Raw genomic sequence first — 21,141 nt, 5'->3', positions numbered from 1 at the left:
CAGAAACATTCAGAGACTTTCTAGATCATTCAACACTTTTCCTAATTCAACATCTTCTGCAAGGAAAACCCAAAAGCATCTGTATGTCTGTTTTAGCACCATTCTTGTGACTTATTTCACGCTTAAAGGTTTTGTTTGAACTGGGGTTAAAGGTGGAAATGCCAGTTCTAGGATGCCACTTCACTAACTGCAAAAGAAGAGAGAAAGAATGGGTAAAATGGATTTATCCAGTGTTGAGTGAATAGCAAAATACCTGCTTCAAAGGCGAAGTCATTAAAGAGGTATTCGATAAACCTGTTGTCACTAACCACCCCCCCACACACACACAGCCAAAGTCCAGAACACTCAGATCCTTTAGAAAAATCGCAGTATTTAGATAACAGAATTTGTTTTTTCTTCATTTGTGCATATGTCTAAAGAGCCCCTCTGTTGAAGGGAAGGGCAAAGTAGAAAGCCAAAGAGCAGAAACACTTAAGTACTTTGGTGGGGAAACATTAGAAGGTGAGAAGGAAATTAGGGCAAAGAAAAAGAAACATCTAAGACTAGGGCGGCTTTGTGAAGAAATCTGCCCCAAACTCATTTTCCTCTGCCTGAGGAACAGACACTGACCTGTGTTTGTAGTCAGAATTTTAATACAATGTACATGGTACAATATAAATGGTCCGTGCATTTCTCAGCAGTTATGATGGGACCAGGTTTCTAAAACTTCAGTTGTATACTTATTGCTCTCATAATTTTTATTATAGGTACACAGTGGTGTCCATGAGAATGGGGCCTCTAGGTCTCCAATTTCAGGGAGTGCATGGATGAAGGGTCCCAGCTGCTGCCTTCATTTCTAATCAGCCCCACTTCCCGTGGGCTGCTCCCTGCAGTGACTGAGCACATCAGGGATATTGAGGCAGACCCATTCCTGGGAGATGTTCCTAAAGTGGGTCTACCTACCAGGTGGTAGTTGAATTGATTTTAGGTACTATGCTGAATATGTTTCTCCTTTATGTAAATTTAAATATGTGGGGCATCTGGGTGGTTCACTCAGTTAAGCATCCAACCATTGGTTTGGGCTCAGGTCATGATCTCACGGTTCATGGGTTCGAGCCCCGCATCAGGCTCTGTGCTAGCAGCACAGAACCTGCTTGAGCTTCTCTGTCTCCCTCTCTGTCTCTGCCCCTCCCCTGCTCAAGCACTCTCTCTCTCTCTCTCTCTCTCTCTCACACACACACACACACACAATAAATAAATAAACGTTAAAAAATAACTTTAAATTGGTGTATTTACTTTTATGTACGGTTTCACAGATGATATAGTATAGGAAGAGGCTAAATATGGGTTTCCCTGAAGACTGATGCAAAGGGTTGGCAGGGAGTTCACTTGGAAAGGTATCCTAGTGGGGGTCTGTAACATGAAACATGAAAGGCATAAAGCAGGGCATGGATGCATGACCGAATTGACCACAGGTGTGACTGGGCTGGAGGACTCCAAAGACAGCCTTGCCAAACTCTCTCTAGACTGCACTACTGTCTGAGACTTGGCCACCTGATTTTCCTTCCCTCCTTCCCTCTCTCCTTCACGCGGGAACAGACCTGACATGACCCTCACGGTTCTTAGTCCTTCCCGGCTGCATTTCCATTTCCTCTTATAGGCGTTTCTCCTAATAAATTTCTTGCACACTTAATCCCACCTCTGTGTCTGCTTCACAGAGGACACAGATGAACACATTTGGTAATCGCACTTGCATTATATACATAACGGTACACAATTACACACAGTTCCATATTTAATCATTGTATTCCATTATGTATATACTTTGCATACTTTTATAATAAACTCACGGTAACAGATGGGACACTCCCAGTTCATCATTCAGTTGCTCCTGGGCCCGCCTCTTACTCCAGCCACTCCTACAACAACCAGTTTCAGGTAAGTCTCAACCAACTTTGCCCAGCTACAACTTGTGTAGCACCTCAGAACACCTGCCAGAACCTGCTGGCCACTCATGCTTGAAGTGTGGGGCGTTAATACCCATGGGGCCATCTTTCATTGGTGGAGGATAGGGGTGACCAGATAGACATTTGCCCCTTTCATCCTCTGAAACTCATGGAATAAGGTACCTCAGAAGGTGCTGCGGGTCAAATGCTAGCAGTGCTTGGCAACAGTCAATTCAGCCATGCATCTGTCACCTGGGTTCCCTAGATCCCTGTTTTACTCTCTCAAACCCTCACTCCTGCTTCCTGGGTGAGACACCGTTTCAAGTGAACTCTCTTTGTTGTGACTTTCAGGAAAATCCATATTTAGCCTCTTCCTAAACCAGATCATTTATGAAATCACATATAAAAAATAAATACATGAGCATCAAAACTAAAATTATTTAGGGCAGGTTAAAACTGACCAACATACCACCTGGTATGTGTACCCCATTTTAGGGACCAGAAGATATCTGTTGAGGTGTTTTTGTCCAGATACTACTTTTTTTCCCCTGTGGCCATAATTAAAATTAATCCAGTGTCATACCAATGAGTAAAAATGTCCAGTGGGACCAGAAATAACAGAACCCAGGTCTCCCTGATACATTATTTTTACATATTCAGTGGCAGTGGGCTTCCCTGTAAGCATTCTGCTCTGTTTGGCTTTGTATAATTGGGGTACGTTGTGGTTTAGCCTTTTATAGTCATTTGATTACCACTTTGTTTCTTGGGAGGATCTTCTCAGGTAGCAGAAATTACAGTCCACAGGCTCGCTGAGATAGGCAGAGTTCAGATGTCTCCCAAGATTCCCATTCCCTGGTTATTCAATCAAACACTGATTTAGGAACTGCTGGAAGACTTTGCAGATGGAATTAAGTTTATTAATCAGCTGACCTTAAGATAGGGCCACCATCTTGGAATTATTGGGGCGGGGACAATGTAATCACAAGAATGCTTAAAAGTGGAGAGGAAGGCGGGGAGAGGCGGCAGGAGAGGAGAGGGAGGGAGAAATGAGGCAGAAGGGGAGACTGAAGATGCAGCAGCTGTCTTGTGATCACGAGGCAACGAACACGAGGACAAAGTGCAGTGCGCTGGAGATGAGCGGGAAGCAGCACATCTGAGTGATGTCCGGAACCACTGGCCCAGTGCCCTGTCCCCCTAGGCCCCTCATCACACGAGGAGAACAAACTCCTACTTGGTTAAGCCACTGTAGTTAGGTCTTCTATCACCTGTACCAAACACATTGTAACCAGTACAGGCCCCTTCCAGAAAAGGTTCACTGATGCCCAACAAGAGCCTCTCATACTTTGGTCAGTAAGATGCTTTAACATTTGCTTTATTGTGCAAATCAATATGATGGGCATTGGGCGAGACGGGCCACTCTCCCCTTGCTCTGGTCACCAAGGAAATGAATGACAGTCTGACCTTCCCTTCTGTGGAACTGCAGTGTCCAGGCCCAAATGCATGCTGATCACCCCTACCGAGGTATCGTATGATGGATGGGACACCGCCCATCGGCATTATATCTTTCTTCTCACAGCTACACATATTTACAAATATGTTGAGTTCATCAACAAAAGCAGAAAATGCCTGCCTCAGAGCAGAACAACAAATCACCCGTCAAATCCCTGAGATCACTTGCTTCCCCATTTTGGGATTACTTGATTTATCTTCTCAACCTGAAGAGTCTAATTTGTGACCGTAAATTTTCACCTTTTGCCCCAGTGGTACGATACCTTTAGGATTTCACCTCCTGGGTGAGGTATGCACAGTTGGCACAGAGTTGAATCGGTGCTGCCTAGCGATCTCCTTCAGAACAAAACGCTTCCTGTTTGTGGCAGAAGTCACCCCATGTGGTTATTTGTCAGCTCGTTGCAATGCAGCTGACAAATCCCGAAATCCTGTTGTGAAAGACAACCCTCTCCTGAGTTGTCCGGCACCTCCACTTTGCAGTCAAACTGCAAATGCCATCCCCAAGGTATTAGGTGGCTCTTTTTCTAGGTTCATGACAAGAAACAAGAAAATGAAAAGTTGCATGAAGCTGGGAAAATTGCAGAAACCTGGCAGGGGATGACTTTCACCTGAGCAATTTGTCAGTTCCAAAGGGACATCTGAAGCAGGTTTTAAGAATAAGAAGCATCCGGTTCTCATTCCAACCAGTTTGCCTGGCCATAATCATTGCAATATGGACTAACATCCCCAGCCCTGCAATGCACCTGTGTAGGCTCAATAAATACACCCAACCTGCAGTATTAATTACCGTTGATGACAAAAGTCAGAAAGGTCTTTATTGCAATACGTTCTCTTTTTAACTGGGGACGTATTGTATTTTCCTAGCTCTGACTTGTCAGAATATACTTGTAGATAGACTCCTCACACCTCGAGGGGAGGAAGCTCAGGGCCGTTCACACTCGCCTTCCCACACATCCCTTCCCCAGGGTCTCTAGTGAGCCGACCCCGCCATGGCGCAAAGTGGTGCAAGCCATTTCAACAATGTGAACCTTCTAGTGGTCAAGTCACTTGGTAAACGCATGCTTTTGACTTGAGACGCCTAATTTCAGTTTCCCCTGCCCAGTCCCCTGGTCCTGCTAGATTTGTCAGGACCTAATTAAGATAATACCCAAACCGAAAGGTCAATTAAAAAAAAAGGAGGTGGTGGGGGGGGGAGTGGATTTGAAAAGAATTCAGGGTCAAGGATGTAGATTCTAATCCTTATTCAGTCACCAGTTTACAGACCTCTCCAAGCCTCTTAATGGTTGTGCCTTCGTGTGTGGAAGGACTGGGACTGCCCTTTCTTACAATAATGTTCTAAGGATTGATAAGTGCTGGAAAATCCCTCTGAAAATATGAATCCCTCTGAAAAATGCTAGGTAAATAATAACAAGCTACACGAGCAGAGAGTACTGAAAAGATCTTGAGCCAGTGGGCCCTTCCTGACTTTGTTCGGCACTTAGAATAGCCGTATACACACGCATACACATACACGTGGAAACATGCACATGAAAACAGATCCACACAGACTGGGTTCTAAACGACTTATTGACAATGATTCTCATGAGGATGGATGACTTGAATGCAGGCTTACCTGGTGGCTGCAGCAAACACTGGTTGACCTCTTGAGGTCCTTTCCAGACCTATTAGCCTATGATTTCTTGTCGATGATGTTAAATCGAATGAATATAGAGTGAGGGCCATACCAGATGCACCCCTCTTGGCAGTAACAGCGATGTATAGCGCTATTACTGAGCTTTGGTCTTCATTTATAAAGCGTAATAGCATCAACCACTTTATAAAAATATATTTTCCAGCTCTCCTGCACTATGCAAAACAAACAAAAGAAAACTTTAGAAGAATCAGTGGATATTATAATATATGACACAGTGCTAAAGGTAACAAAACAGTTGTCTGATTATTCCCAGCATGACATGTTGAGGCACAAAAATTTTGGCTTCCTTTAAACAGTGTCTGTCAATTTCCCTTCATCAGCACAGGAATCACTGACATGCACAATTTTACCCATCAGTATGATGCCCAATTATTTGAAAAGGGTGAAAACTTTATGCCGCTTCCCAACGTGACGGACATAACCTTTAAACATTGGCAATTGCCGAGGTGCTTCATGTTGTAAGTTTTCCGAACGTGCTCGTGAGTTTTTTCTTGCCATCAGCTTCACCTTCCACTCAAATTAGGACGTGTTAACAAAGTTTTGCGTGTCTCTCTTAAGAGAGACTAGAATGGTTATGTGATGGTTAAGGGAGACTGTGGAGGCTGCTCTGGAGGATATTTTAAAACGAGAGCTTCCTTCCTGGGCGCCTTATGTGTACCATGGCCTGAAGACAGGGCACGGCATTGTGCATACTCTTACAGCCCTACACGGATGGTTATTCAACTTCTTATTCTCATTCAAAGCCCAGACCTAGTCATACCTGTAAGTAGTAGATGTTTGGTTCCATGTTGGCCTGAAAGAATTAATAGCCCTCCCAAAATGATATACCAAAGTCTTAAAATGTAAATTTGTATAGCAAATAACTAAAGCTACATATTTGCGTACATCATGTGATTTGAATATGCATTTACATGCTCTGAGTGTATATGCTAATGAAATTCATAAAAAAAAAAATTCTAGGGCATGGATGACCTCCCCACTATAATGCCCCATGACATTTATTTTCTTCTTTGTATTTTCCTACTTCTTTTATGTCACAGAAAGATTTCATGCTCTTCTCGTGGAAGTTATGTCCACCCTTGGCTGACCTTCCACAAACATGGATTTATCTATGACTCTATGATGGGCACTTGTTGGATTTTTTTTTTTTTTTTTTACCTACAGACCAAAATCCTTTTTGGAGATACCCACTGCAGAGGTAGAGGAGGCCAGATACTTTTTCTCTGGGAACCATGGGAGCTAGGGTGAGGGTATATGATGACCCATCTAGAACTCTGAGCCTGAAGCAAGGGGTACAAAGAAGCAAGAACCGTTTTACATTCATCGTGGTGGCAGCAGTGGATCGACAAGCAGGGTTCAAAGCGGTGGCGGCAGTGGGTTTAGTTTACCGGTGCCCACTAGGAAGCTCATCCTGGGACATTCTACCCTGACTATTCCCACAGCACGATCAGCTGTGTCTCAGCCTCCTCAACTGCCCATTCCCCAAGGCTCCTTCTCAGTCTTTTTGGTGCTTCTGTGAGCATACCAAGTATGCTTCCAATAAAGCTCTTTTGAACCTAAGTTGGACCTAATCAAATTTTTTGTTTGTTTGCAAACAGTAAGTTTCAGTGCTGATGATGTCATTCTTCTGCAGAAAATCACACTCCGGATCATGTGTTAAGATAAATACCTGTTCATCCCAGCAATTTGGGACAAATAAATGTCTTCCTCAGTTTGGCTTGTATTTTTTTTCTTTACATTTTCTATTCTCCAGCCAGAGTGGAGAGTCTTTATAGTTTCTACTTCTCAGCCAACATTCTCTGACCACACTTTCCAATCAGGTGCCTCAATGTGTATCACTCTCCTTGCTTATAAAAGGCCCACCTATCATTCAGATCCAAGCTAATCTGGCTAGGAGTCAGGCCATGTTTAATATCTGTTACACTTATAGGTATCAGAGGTTTCAGATTCCTCCAGATTCCAACTCCCCCGCCCAGACTTCCCCGTTTGCCCCCAACCCATGGAAAACAGATGTGACCTTGATCTTCCCTGACCTCTTATAGCATTTTACATTTTTCTTATGTTGAATATCATATTCCATGTCAGAAAAAAATGGTCATTTATTTTTGCATGCAATATCTCCTAGACAGTGAGCTCTAACAAATAAACTCCAGAAGATGTATCTTATTTGTTTTTATATGTGTACATTTTCTAGCGGATATCTTTCAATTCATAAATCATTTGAAAAATGAAATTGATATGCACATATCTTTCTTATACAAATGGAGATTAATACAGCTTTTTAAATATGCAACTTTTTATGTCTCTGAAATTCCACTCACTCACTGACTGACTTAAAAAAAATAAAACGTCATGATTTTTCAAATGATATTCTATGAGCTCTACCTAGATAAGGAAATAATATATTAAAAAGTAAAAACATTAACAATTAGGTGCTCAGGAGTTGAAGAAGTAACTATTTTGGTTTTGATTTATTTAACTGGATGTTTTAGGTATATTGCAAACAGTCAGTGTCTATAGGTGGAGCTTTGGGGTCAGTCTATAAATGAATAAGCATTGTTCTCATGGCAAACATTTGCTATAATAAGATTGTTCCTAGCCAGTAATATTCACATGTCCTTTGATGTACATAGAGTCTCAGAGAAATGAATAAAGGAACACTGGACAATTTTAGAGAAGAAAGTCAGTTTTCCATGTTCATGTGTTTTATTTCTCAGAGGCAACAGATTTGAAAGAGAACATTAATAACTAATCTGGATAAAATAGAGTTGCTGAATAGCAAAGAAGAGATACAAAAAGAATCCCTGTGTCTAGGAAGGTCCTCTTTGAGATGGATAAGTATGATCTATTTGGAAAAAAATTACCAGACATATAAGGCATTTCTGGAAGGTTTTGTATATAACTTACTTCTTACGGGTATTTTGTTGTTGTTGTTTTTTTATTTTTTAAACTGTATTTATTTTTGAGAGAGAGAGAGAGAGAGAGAGACAGAACGTGACTAGGGGAGGAACAGAGAGAGAGGGAGACACAGAATCCGAAGCAGGCTCCAGGCTATCAACACAGAGCCTGATGTGAGGCTCAAACTCACGGACTGTGAGATCATGACCTGAGCCAAAGTGGGACGCTTAACCAACTGAGCCACCCAGGCGCCCCTGGATATTTTGTTTTTAAGACAAGAAACTTACGTTTGTCTTCCAGTTTTTTTTTTTCCCCTACATAAATGCATTTAGAAAACAGCGAAGGGATAAGTGCATTGCGGTACTCTAGACATGATCAATTCTGGAGGATCCCTTCTATTATTTTGTCTTAATGCGCCAATGACGGTTCTAGGTTAGATAATCTGATCACATTTTGGGAGGGTTTCTATAACTGAGAAGCAATCTACACGCAGTTCCTGCAATCTACACGCACACAGACACACATGACACACAAAGACACACATGCACACACACCCTTTCCCACTCTCTCTCACTCCAAGCACTGTAACTACAAGCTGTTTTTGCTCTTTCCTTTCAGCATGGCTTCCGTCCAGAGCCAATTACAGAAAACAACAGCTCCCTAGCACTATTGTCGACAATAATCTCAAGGAAAGAATTGCACCTACTCAAGCCTGAGAACATATTCAAGAAGTTAATTATTTTCCTAGCGTGGTCCTAGGAAGCAGCCTTTTTTACTTTTTTTTTTTTTTTTTTTTACCTCGTTTCACTATAAAGTGCCATGGGGTATGATTCCTGCGGAACATATGGGGTACTATATAAAACCGAGTTGTTGCTGATTTTACTTAAAATCAGTTTTTACTTCCTGTTTTATGTCTACTTGTTTACAGCACCTTGAAACATGCTTGCCCGGCTCTGAGGCTTTGCTCTCAGAGCTGCTTCTCCCTGGCTCCTGGATACCTCACTTCAGGGTGCTACGTGACCCTGCATGCTGACAGAAGGAAAGAGGTAATGCCAGAAACTAATTTTCAAATAAAATGGCAACATGATTGAAATGCATTCCTCTAAATTCAGTATCAATTAAGTTTAATGGTCACAAGTCTTTCATCGATTTATAGAGCTGTGTATATCATGATTTTTAGAGAGAACATTACTCCCGAGACAGCTCTCTAATTGAGAGAAGGATTCTATAGCGCAGAGACCTTCGATTAATGTTCTATAGAGATAATTTGTAGCTTTTTGTCCTGTTGGTCACTGGGCTGGCCATACACGGACTCCAGTGAGCGGGTATGGGAAATTGAGCCGCAGCCACAGCAAACAAAGGCTGATAACTATATCCTCCATGAGAACAGAAATCTAAAGAAAGCGTTGGTAAGTGACAGGGCTTTTGTTCTTGTCTTATTCTCCATTATGGGCAAATCCTCAAGGTAGTATGGAAATAGAGAACAGAGGATCCAGAGAGCTGTCCCCGAGAGACAAAGTAGCAAAAAGTAGTAGAGAAGGGACTTTGATGTTTGCTTTATCCGGTGCATGGTGACAGAACACAGGCTTCGGACTTGGGCCCACGTTCAAATGCAGGCTCAGTGATATGCTCAATGTGGACAGTGTGACATAACATTGACTGTTCATCATTGGCTTTGGGCAAGTCATTTCATTTCCCAGATGCTCAGTTTTCTCAACTATAAAATAAAGTCATGACGATTAACTTACGTGAAGCTGAACATATCTGTGTCCTCACATGGTGAACAGTTATCAAAGGCAACTTCTCTCTCTAGTCCCTAACATCTGAGAGTCAGAGTTTACTACACAGGTGGGTTACAGTGACATCGCTGTGAGGGTGTGACCAGTTAGAGATCTCAAGAACAGAGTGAGGGTGGGCTGGGAAGTCCCTACCCCACCTGCAGATAACCACATTCCTGTCATCTCTGGGCTTTTCTGTTTTTATTGATTGTTGATAGTATTCTGTTGCCGGACTTGTGATTGCTTACAAACTCAGCTTCCCTCAAGAAAACTAACAAGCTAATTTGAGCTTCCCAAGAATGCAAGGGTAGTGATTAAAATGCCAAAGGCGTGAGTCAGTCAAGGCCTAAAGACGTCCAAAGACAGAAAAGCAAGAAACTGAGAAAGATGGATAATCCACTGAGCCTCCAGGATTTCATATACATCCTCAGGCCAGGTACTTCCCTTCCCCATGTCTCCTCTCCAGGCCCCTAAGGTCTCATGCTAATCTGACAGCGATATAAGCAGCAAATGGCTCTCTGATGGCGGAAGGGAGTTAGAACCGTTGACCACTGCCCAGCACCCTTGGAGACCAGTGCTCTCTAAGACTGCCTGGCGCATCAGATGGGACTGGGTTTGGACCTCATCTCTGCTGCTGGCCAACTGTGTGAGCCTGAGGAAGTTCTTTAACCTCTCTGGGACTTGGTTTCCATGGGATTGTTGTGGGGTTTAGTGAGAAAATACATTAAAATAAGGGCCTAATGATGTGAAAGCCATTAAAATTAAGATCATAGGCTTAGAGGGGTTCGAAAAATCTCTCCAAGTTTCCATCTCTTCCTCTGTAAAATGATTATACTCATAATTTCCCATTTTTAAGGCTGTTGAGAGGATTAAATGAACTAGTCTACAAATAGCACCTACAAATAGCCCCCAACACATATGACGCTCTACATAAATACTAGATATTTATAGCCTCCTTATTATCCCATTCCCTGGACTGTTTCCCTTTTTCTCTTCTTACTCTCCCATCCCCCAGCACAGTGCTTGCCCCCCTGGAGCTGTCTCTCCTAACATCCAGAAAGGATTTCCCAAAGAGCCTTAGGAGGCAAACTTCAAAGGGGCTCCCTGGCACCCTAGTGGGGTAAGTCTCCCTTTGTCGTGATAGTCATGATTCGCCACTTTGAAGTTACATTCAGCCTATTTTAAGAACAATAGCTATTAGCCAAGTAAATGTGATATCTCAATCTCTCTTATAAAAGTGAGAAGAGTGCTAAAACTATTGCTGGTTATTTCACAGTTAATTGACTTCCCCTTGAAGAGGTGGTGTGCCTCTGTCCTTGTGGGGGGTCTCATGTTCACTTCTGGTCACCTTGTTTCAAGACAAGTGGAACTGAGATGGAAAAATGCTGGAGAAGGGCATGATCTCACTCAGAGGTTGAGGAAGATTTATGGGCTATGAGAAGCAGCAAAGAATAGGATTAGCTAAAGATTAGGATGAATTTGATAGGAGGACTCAGCATTATGGTAGTTTAATAAAAACTCATTGGTCCCTCTTTGTCAACATACCAGCAAAATATGAGTCCAAGTGAATGCTCAACAATATCAGAGGGCGGCAAACAAGAATCAATACCAGGAAACAATTGTTTGCACCGAGTATTTACTTGTGGAAATCTCTGATGTCAAAGACATTTCTGTAACCAGGATTCGGTCCCTATATTTTAAAAGACTGAACGGTTTTGTGCAATAAAAATATGTGATTATGCAAGTATGTCCAATACGGGTAATTAAATTTCATGCTTCAGGAGACAAATTAGTTGTTGAGGGATATCTGGAAAACAGTTCTCCTGCATGTATGTCATTTCACAACTAGCCAGCCTCCCCAGTGGGGCTTTGCCTTCCTGCTGGGAACAAAATAGGGATTCTGTCTAGAGGAGCATTTAATAAGGCAAATTCCTTTTCATTGACTCAAAACATCTCTTACCCTCAATTTGACTGTTTGTTAGCCCTTGGGGTCTCAGCCCATTCTAGGTGGATCCCAAACTAAAGACCTTGAAGGGACCAGGTCAGTTGGTGTATTTAGTTTTCAGAGTAGATTGGAACATCTACCTGGAGGTCCAGAACTAAAATCTTAAGACGACCTGGGAAAATCCCATTTTTCCCTTGAAGTCCTTTGGGTCTGAATGAGTCAGGCGGGGACTGTCACTGGGGAGTTTGGTTTGCAAGAATGGAGGTCTGAGGAAAGAGTTGGGTTGTGAGCTCTCCAAAGTCCGACTTAAGTGCATCAACAAGGAATGCATATTTTGATTTAGTCACCCTTCGCTGGGAGAATGTAATTCTTCATTAAAACAGGAGAGTGGATTGGGAAGCAACTGGCAATAAGATTTTATTTCCCATGAAAGAAAACTGTATCTTTTGGGGAAAATATGTTTTGAGAAGTCTCAGAAGAAAAGCTCTTTATAGAGGAGAAAGAGCAGCAACCCGAAAATGCATGATGCTTCTTCCAATAGATGACATTTTCCTCCTAACTTACATATATCAAAAAAAGTATTAGAAAGTCAGAATACTTTTGAGACCGTGACTTTGTTTGAATAAATTGATTTTTTGTGACATCTATGTTTTCATATTATTTTACGGGACTACTAAGGACAGAGCCCTGGTCAATTTTAAACTGATTTTTGTACTTAACTTAGTACTGAATTAAACTTAGCTCCTAGCACCTTGTGTGTCCCTCCAGCACTTATTAGGCTACACTTCACCGAATTTTGTGAAAAGATCTATAGATCTAAGGGGCACTGCTTCCCGTCTGCTAATGGTCAGATTTGAGTTTTTGACTCACTCATTTCGGTGTTACACTCTGTATTCCCCAGGTCTGGGGAGAAATTGTGGCCCTGACCCCAACAGTCATAAATGACTCACGAAAACCACTGAGGGCAGGTCAGGAGGCTAGGAAAGGGCACTGTACTCCTGTTAGGCTAGGATCTTTACCGAAATCATTTATTTTTCACAAATGCCCATCATAAAGTATATTTGTATTCCCATTTTGTGACAAAGAGACTAAAGCTCGGACAGGCTGAAAAATTCTGCTAAAATCACACAGCCAGTTCGTGGTAGAGCAAGAATTTTAACTCTCATCTGAGTGCCTTCAAATCCCTCATTCTATTCAGACTCAGGTCAGAACAGGGAGGGGAAAGTGGCTGCAGCAGATCGTATTTTCCAAAACTGGCCACAGCAATATTCCTGATCCCACACGCCCTTTCATCACCTTGCTTCTATTATCGCGAGGCAGAGTCTGTATTCCCTCCCCTGAACATGCATGGGACTTTGTGACCATCTTGATGAAGAGCTGCAATGGAAGTGATGCCGCGAGATTTTCAGGGGTAGGTCATAAAAGGTAGCCAGCGTTTGGCTGCCTCCCTTTGAGAGAGCCTCCAGATGATTCGGCTTGCCATCTTGGAGCTGCCCCAACCGGCCCCACCCAGAGTAGAAATGAACTTGACCCACCAGGTCCAAATTGTAGATCTATGAGAAAATAAATGTTGCTGTTGTCTTAAGCCACGATGTGTTGGGGTAATGTGTTATGTACCCATACATAGTAATAGCCACAATCACAGAAAATATATCAACTTTATACTTAGAATCATGACTTTGGCATAAAGAGTAAGATCATTCCCATATGTATCTATGCATATGCATGTGCATGCGTAAATGTGGAGACCCTAACGCAGTGCTGGTAGAATTCAGGACAAGGAAGCATAGGCATATGCTCCTCTCCACCCCGCATCTCGGAGAGACATTTCTAGAGGATACGGAAGTGAAGGCTCTTTGGCATGTGATTGTTCACACCCCTTTTTTTCTTTTAGTGGACAGTGATAGATAGGACTCTTACCTATTAGGCACGCTTTTATATGTGCCTTCTCCTTCCTCTGGAGAATTCCTTGCGGGCTCCACGTGGTCTGAGAGAGCTATCAGTTATGATGCCTCATTGTGCTGCTCTTAATGTTACCTCCACAGAATACACTGGGTCACTGGGTTACTCAGGCTGGCCATTGAGTTCCCATTTCCACCCCAGAGATTGGTTCAGACATGGTCATGCCACTGAAAGAAGACGCGTTTGCGTGTATGCTGGATGGATAGCGGGCCCCTGGAAAAGATGTCTTCTGGGGTTAATTGAATTATTAGCGTAATTCTTTGCCTTTCCTTACATCCATACCCCTTGCCCTGTCACTTTGCAGGTTCTTCAGTAAAAACGTAGAATGTATTTCCTTACTCCCTGACTTCGGATCTGACCATGTAGCTTTTTGGCCAATGGGGTATTAGTAAACATGATGCATGGTGCATGGGTTTCAAGCAAGGGCTTGAAACATGCTTGTGCTTACTTGCCCAGTTGTACTTCCACTTTTGTCTTGAGGACGGTTTCCTGAGGGTAGCTACTACTACCCTGTCATCCTGGGCTCGAGAAAGGATACGAGTGGGACAGAGCTACTCTGGCTACCTCGGACTGAAGCGAAGTCTCCGCAACCTTCAGACTGATGATAAATAAACGCTTTCTTCCTTCCGTGGAGCTGCTAAACCAGGAAAGCGTGAATTCAGATTGCTAGTGGCTGTCTTGAGGAGACAGCTCAGCTGAGAACGAGGCCAGGCAGTTGCTAGTGGGACCAAGAGACGGACAGAAAAACAAATACATTTGGGCCCACGGATCCAGCTGCTGTCTAAAGTATTTGGATCTACCTTTGGAGTTTCTGGCCACAACGCGACAAATTCCTCTTTTTTGCTTAAGATAGTTTGAATACAGTTTCTGTCACTTGAGACAAGAATAGCCCAGACTAGTAGGTGAGTCGCGTAAACCACGTCTGATGTGTTCCCTGCCTCTCGAGTTCGCTTCTCACTGCTGCCCACACTGCCTTTCTAGCACCTGAATACCTGGCTTTTATCCAGATACTCCTTCAGAAGGTATAAAAGATTTTACAGTTGAAGTTTTCTCAAAAACATAAATTGTCACGTCTGTCCTCCCCTTGTCCTGTACCAGATGTGGCAAAGCTTGACCTGCAAAGGACATGGCTTGGAGTCCATCTGCGGGGCTGGGGCTTTGTTGTCATTTGAGAAAACTAACCAGACTCTGACTCTCCTGGGGTCTTGGCAGGACAGAATGCTGTAGATGAATGCAGGAGGCTTCAGCTTTCTCTTTTCCTAGGGGCAGGCAGAGCCAGCAGCCAGCCAGATGGAGTGCCTAGGATTGGCAGCTTCACGCTTGATTTATGGGTTCTAAACCTAGAAGGGTCATTTACGTCCCAAGGGTATTCAGTTTATGCTAGCAATGAGCTCCCCCAAATATGTGTACATGTGTGCTTTTCTGTTCTTTCCCAGCTCTCTGGGTACTTCAGAAACGTAAGCTATAGGATATTCCAAATAACTCCACCTCTGAGTAAATTGCAAGGGCATGTCCGAAGAACTGCAGTTTTCTTACCAGCGTGTGACTCTAGTTTAGTCTCTTTCCTGGGTTACTCTTTTCTCACAAGTCTCTCTAATCGCCCCCTACTCCCCAGATCAACGCAAAGGCTCTCTATCCTACAGCTCACCAGTGAGAGCAGAAAAACAGTACCTATTGCACATACGTTTGCTTGATAAGAAATTGGAGGAGGTTGAATCACCACACTGAACAAAGGCCCCAGGCCCCTGCCAGCATATGGGACCCGACCCAGAAATGAAACGTGATGTTCCCTCCATGGCAGCCACACCACACAGTAGCGACAGGTCCAGCGGGCTTGTGTTCTTTCAACTTTAATTATGAAGCGGGAGTGTAATGAGACTGTGTGGCAGAGAACTGCTGTGGAGCCTGACAAGGTATTTTATCAACATATTATTATATTCAGACATAGGGGAGCCCAGAGGATGGGTGTAGGCCTTCAAAAGCAGCCGAGTTCTTGGCAGACCCACAGTTATTGCACCCATGGGATTGGCATCACGGGGAGGCGCTGGACCACCCTGACCGGGAGACTTCTCGCGTCCAGGAATGGGGGTCAGGAGTGTTGACAGAAGGCATCAGGGTCCCTGTGGAACCCATCAATGCGTGCTTGACTTTCTTCCCGCACACACCCCCTCCCCCCGAGGTCCACAGGAAGGATGCGACCCGAGCAAAGTCACTCTGTGGAGGGACCCCTTACCAAGCACTTCTGGTGCAGCAGGAATTCTACGCACATGTCTTGCTGAGTCTCCACAACGACTCTGTGAGGTAGATCGGTGTGAACACTGCCTTGGCCTCCAGCATCCATTCTCCCCCATTTTTTTCTATCCAAACCAACAGCCTGCTTTTGTTCAGACTGACCACATGCCAGCTCAACGAATTTGACTCCCTAGGCTTCCTTGTAGCTCTGGGAGACCATGTGACAGAACTCTGGCCAGAGAGCAGTCCAGGGAGCTATTGCTATCTGACACAACAGGACAGGTTCAGCTGCCGTGTGCCTTTTGCCTGCCACCAACCTTGGTCCCTTCTTTCTGCATGGAAGGAGGCCAAGGTGCCTGGAGGAACTGCAGCCACCTCACAACCAACCATGAGAAGGTGGCAGGGCAGGAGGCTAGAAGGGTCTCAGAATCCCGGCCAACGCAGCGCTATTATTATCTCCATTTTACAGAGGGGAAAACCGAAGCTTGGAAAGATGACGCTCTTTGTACAAGCTCACGACATAGGCCAAACCGCTATCTCTCGAAGTGCAAATTTCATCTTCTTTCCACAGGTTCTGTTTAGAGTGGTCTTAAGATCAGAGAGCTTAAGAAGTATCTGTGTATATTTGTTCTTAGTAGAATGTACAGAATATGTGCCCTTGCTTTTGGGTGGAATGAATCCCTAGGATAGGAAAGTTACAGAGGGGAGAACAGTGTATATGTGTCTAGAGAGAGACAGAGAGTGTGTGCATGCATGCGCACGCAATGTGATAGGATTAAATAAAAGGTACTATTAAGAAAGAAATAAAGAGGAGGTGTCACTAAGTGGAAGTTATATGCAAATCTGAGGAAAGCCAGTGAACTCCTAATGGTGTTCCAGTAATAACAGAGAGGACTTTTTTTCTTTCCTACCCCTTTCCTCACCCCCATTAAAATGAGTTTCAGAAGCACTGTTACATCAGAAAGGAAAAGAAAAAAATTACGTTTGTGTCCAAGATACTGGATTTTAATTTTTTTCTATTCAAAAGGTTTAATCTTCTGTGCCCTTTATACCCAAGTGGGGGTGAAGTTATCCTGAAAAGTCACTTTCTTATTACCTTTCAAATGAGTTTGCAAAAAAGAGTGGTGGGAAGGAAACTTGTCAGGGACTCCTTTTTCCTTAATGAGCTGTGGTTTCCTGATATAGCCTGGATCTGCTTTAAAACCTTCAAAACCATCTTCATTCACATGCAGTTTAACTCAAGGAGAATTAAGCAGGTCAAACCCAAACAAGTTTTTCACTTATACCAGGAATAAATGATTTCCCCCGGAAGTGTCTAGAGAAGATTCTAAGAAGAGATCTGTTCCTAAATTCCAGCACCCCTTGAGCCCTGAACTCCAGGGATATTGTTCTAGTTTGATCACAGATCTATGAAGGAAAAGAAGAGGTAAAGACCCAATGTGTCCTTAGCTATGTCTTGCCTTTGGATGAGAAGTGCTGTATTGAGTTTCTCCCAAGAAGTCAGGAAAGATGTATATCATTTGAGGGAGATTTCTGGAGAGATATATGTCTTAGTACCACCTTTCCGCTAGTCAGCTGACTAAGTACCATCTTGTCCCCCTTCAGATGGTGTCCTCCCCCTTTCTCATTCATGCAAACTGCCTACCAGCACTTTGGGAATATCCAGCAGACATTTATCTCAATTACTACAATGCACTGGGAGTAAAGTCAATGCTATAGGAAGTAAGGAATAACTGAAGATGTGGAATCATGTCAGGATTTCAAAGCCAATCTGACCACCCGCATCATGACAAAGTGGAATAAGGTCCAGAGCAAGCCCATCTATGTGCCCCTTCTCCACACGGTAGCATTTTATTCAGGTGAATTCAGACAAAAGCTGAACACAGCCTGAAATCATGAAAGCATGAGCGATGTCTGTAAGCAGAAGCGATTGAGGACCAACACAGCTGTTTGAGGTAAGGACACCTCCCCCAGAGCAAGGAGCAGCTGACGATAGGAAGATTGTTGCATCCAGAAGACAGGGCATTGTCATCCATATTGCCTGAGGGAAGTGGAGGTGGGGGCTGCACAGGAGGGGAGGCATGGCCCAGCTGATAGATAGTCTTAGGTTCACACACTTTAATAATAATAGCACATTGTTACTGAGCCCTTACCTTGCACCAGGCAATATGTTAAGAACTTTACCCAGAGTGCCTTGAGTTTTTTGTTTTGTTTTGTTTTGTTTTGTTTTTTGCAACGTTCTGGCAGTCTTATTAGATTCTTTAATGGAAGAGGCAACTGAAGGTTGGACAGTTGAGTAACTTGCTAAGTCACTGTGGTAGTTAGTGATTGAACTCTGATTCAAGCTAGACCCCAAGCTTGGCTTCTTAGCAATCACTCACAAGTCTAATATCTACTGCATGCTAGATAGCACCTTGGGCATTCCCCTCTGGTTTATGGCTGATTTTTTCTACTTAAGAATTTCTGAAATCTAGTTATTTCTTGAGATCTCTCAATGTTTAAAGGCTCTCCCCCTACCCCAATCCCCACATTCTGCAATCCCCTCGACAGTGACTGTCTCCATAGTGGTTCCCAAGCTTGGCTGCAAGGGACTCCAATCACCATTCTGGAGGGTGTGGTCAGGGCATGGGTGATTTTCATAAATTCCCAGGTTATCCAGTGTTCAGCCAGAGTTGGGAACCTTTGCAGTGGTTCTTGGGGCAGCAGACGATCCCCTCTTCTGATAGTGCTCCTATGTCTCCATAAGATTTCTGCCCTCAGTGTTGTTTTCTGTGGCAGGTGGGCCATGTCTTAATGTAGGACCATCCTCAACTCTGGGTTGGAAACTGCCTTACTCTCTATTCAGTACATGGTGTAGCCAGGGCCCCAGCAGCAAGTATAAAAAATGGAAGTCTAGAAGACATGGCAAGGCCCTATCCTCACAGTCTGGTTCCCCACAGTTAGTCTTGGGCTGGGAGCAGAGGGTAGGGAGGGGGTTGTGTGAATAAGATTTCAGGTTGTTAATAGCAACCCTAGGGTATTACTTCTATTGAATCCCCTGGAGGAACAAAGCGCCAATGGAAATAACATGACACTATTTGAAGAGGGTCATTTGGTCCTAATGATAAGGTAAACAAAGTAGGTAATTGTTTCCTGCCTAGAGAAAGGTCACTTGGGTGACCTTGTGAATAGGTCTGGCGAATAGATATTTTTTTAATTTTCATTTTGTCTTCCTTATCAATTACCTTTTATTTTATAAAAATGAAAATTCTATAGGGCACATGTTATTTCCCTTTTTCAAAAAGCTTTCAGTAGCCATTTTTGGCTAAATAAATAAATAAATTCAATGTGTGTGTGTTGGGGGGGGTGCGTATTTTGGTGAAAATTACCACCAGCTAACAAGGCCAGCTGGGATCATTCTGAGCTGGAATCTTAGACATTCTGCACCTGTTTTTCTTCCATTATCTTATCCCAAACACTATACCAGTGGCCTTCAGGCCTAGTTGATTGGTAGGTGCCAATTTGATCCCCACCTGTAGTTATTAAGTGGCTGTTCACAATCACAAAGTCCAGTTTAAGACTTCTAGACCTGCTACCTACCCAGCCAACCCTAGATGCATAACAGATGCACACCGTACTTAGGAACTACCCCTAAAGGATTCATTCCCATCACCACATCCTTCATACGACACTCTGACCTCATTCAAGGAACACCTGTAGCTATTTCTCAAGGATCAGCAAAAGCCTGAAATGGTTTCAAGTTCAAAGTTATCTCATAGTTTTTGTTCTTTTATATAAAGCTGCTTGACATCTTGGTCCTATTCACCACATGAATTTTATAATAATTACCCATGAAGTCAATGGCTAAGTATCAAACACAGGAGCAAAATCATGGGACTATATAAAGCCTGTGCCTTAGCGGGTCCATGTGGTATTACAGTAAGGATGTAAAAAGCATGTGAAGTGTTAAATAACTAATGGTGCTCTGGACCCTTCTACCCCAGAAAAATTCTTCAGCAGTCATTTTTAGACAGCTTCTGGGATTATTTTAGAGACTTTTTCAGCTTGAAGAAGTGAGCACATTGGGTACAAATAGAGATATTAGAGATTTTGCCAAATATCCTGTTACTATTCTAGAGGTACTTCACTAATTATCCATTCAAGTCCTTGAGATGTTGGATTTCTGAGCGCCAGGGGTATCATCAGGATGCAGGTTGGGGAGTGGGTGCTGGCCAGCCCTAATGAGTGGTTTCCTCCCCTTTCCAGAATCCCTACCTCAAGAATAAAGGCTCCCCTCCCCTCCCCACCCCCCCACCCCACCCCCCACCCCCCCGCCAGCCCATAGCTCAACAGAAACTTTTGAGTTATGTGGGAGAAAGCATAGAGACCATTAAAGGGCTGGAGAATGAGGCCTCTGAGAACTAGTGAAAGGAGTAGGGATTATTGAACCCATGGAAGAAAAGGCTGAGGAGTGGTTTAACGGCGTTTACCTTCTCCCTGGAAGGATCTCTCACGCTAAGGAACACAGACAGCTGTTCAGCATCTCCACTGAAGACCGACTGGGAGGAAGTGGGTTCAAGCTACAGCATTAGGGATTTAGGACACAAGAAAGAATTTCCTGACTGAGAAATGTTAAACATCAGGAAAAGTTACCCGCAAGGGTTGAGGAATCTCTTTCTCTCAGGGTATTTAAAACTAGGAAATTTTCTTAGCTGTCTTGAATGATTTAAAGGCCCTGCCTAACACTTCGGGGGTGGAGGCCAAGTGACCAGATAATCTCTGGCAGTATATCTTTTGCTTGGAAAAACTAGAAAGGAATTTTCAAAAGTGCTTCTTTTTTTAAGTAAGACACTTAAACATAGACTTGTATTTTCTGTGATTTTCCTTTGTCAATGAAGTATAAAATTCATGTTGAAGACATATTAAAATGGAAGCAACATCAAGATTTAAGGTAAAAACATTTTTTGCTTATAGTTCAGTCACTTTAAGCTATTTGTGCTTGAGAAGATGAATAATCATCTCAGTGTCGGTTTGCTCATCTGTAAATTGGAGCCCCAAATACCTATAAGCTCACATCACCAAGTTACTATGAGCGTCGAATAAGAATGCTTTTAACAGTGGAAATACTTATTTTATGCAAATGAAAAACATCATTATGGAAAGGTATTTTTCTATAAACATCTCAACGTTTCTTTTATTTCTGTAATTACTAAGAGCTTT

The sequence above is a fragment of the Prionailurus viverrinus genome, chromosome C1 (assembly GCF_022837055.1).
Source record: "Prionailurus viverrinus isolate Anna chromosome C1, UM_Priviv_1.0, whole genome shotgun sequence".
Lineage (NCBI taxonomy): Eukaryota > Metazoa > Chordata > Mammalia > Carnivora > Felidae > Prionailurus > Prionailurus viverrinus.
Note: the sequence above shows the minus strand (reverse complement) of the source record.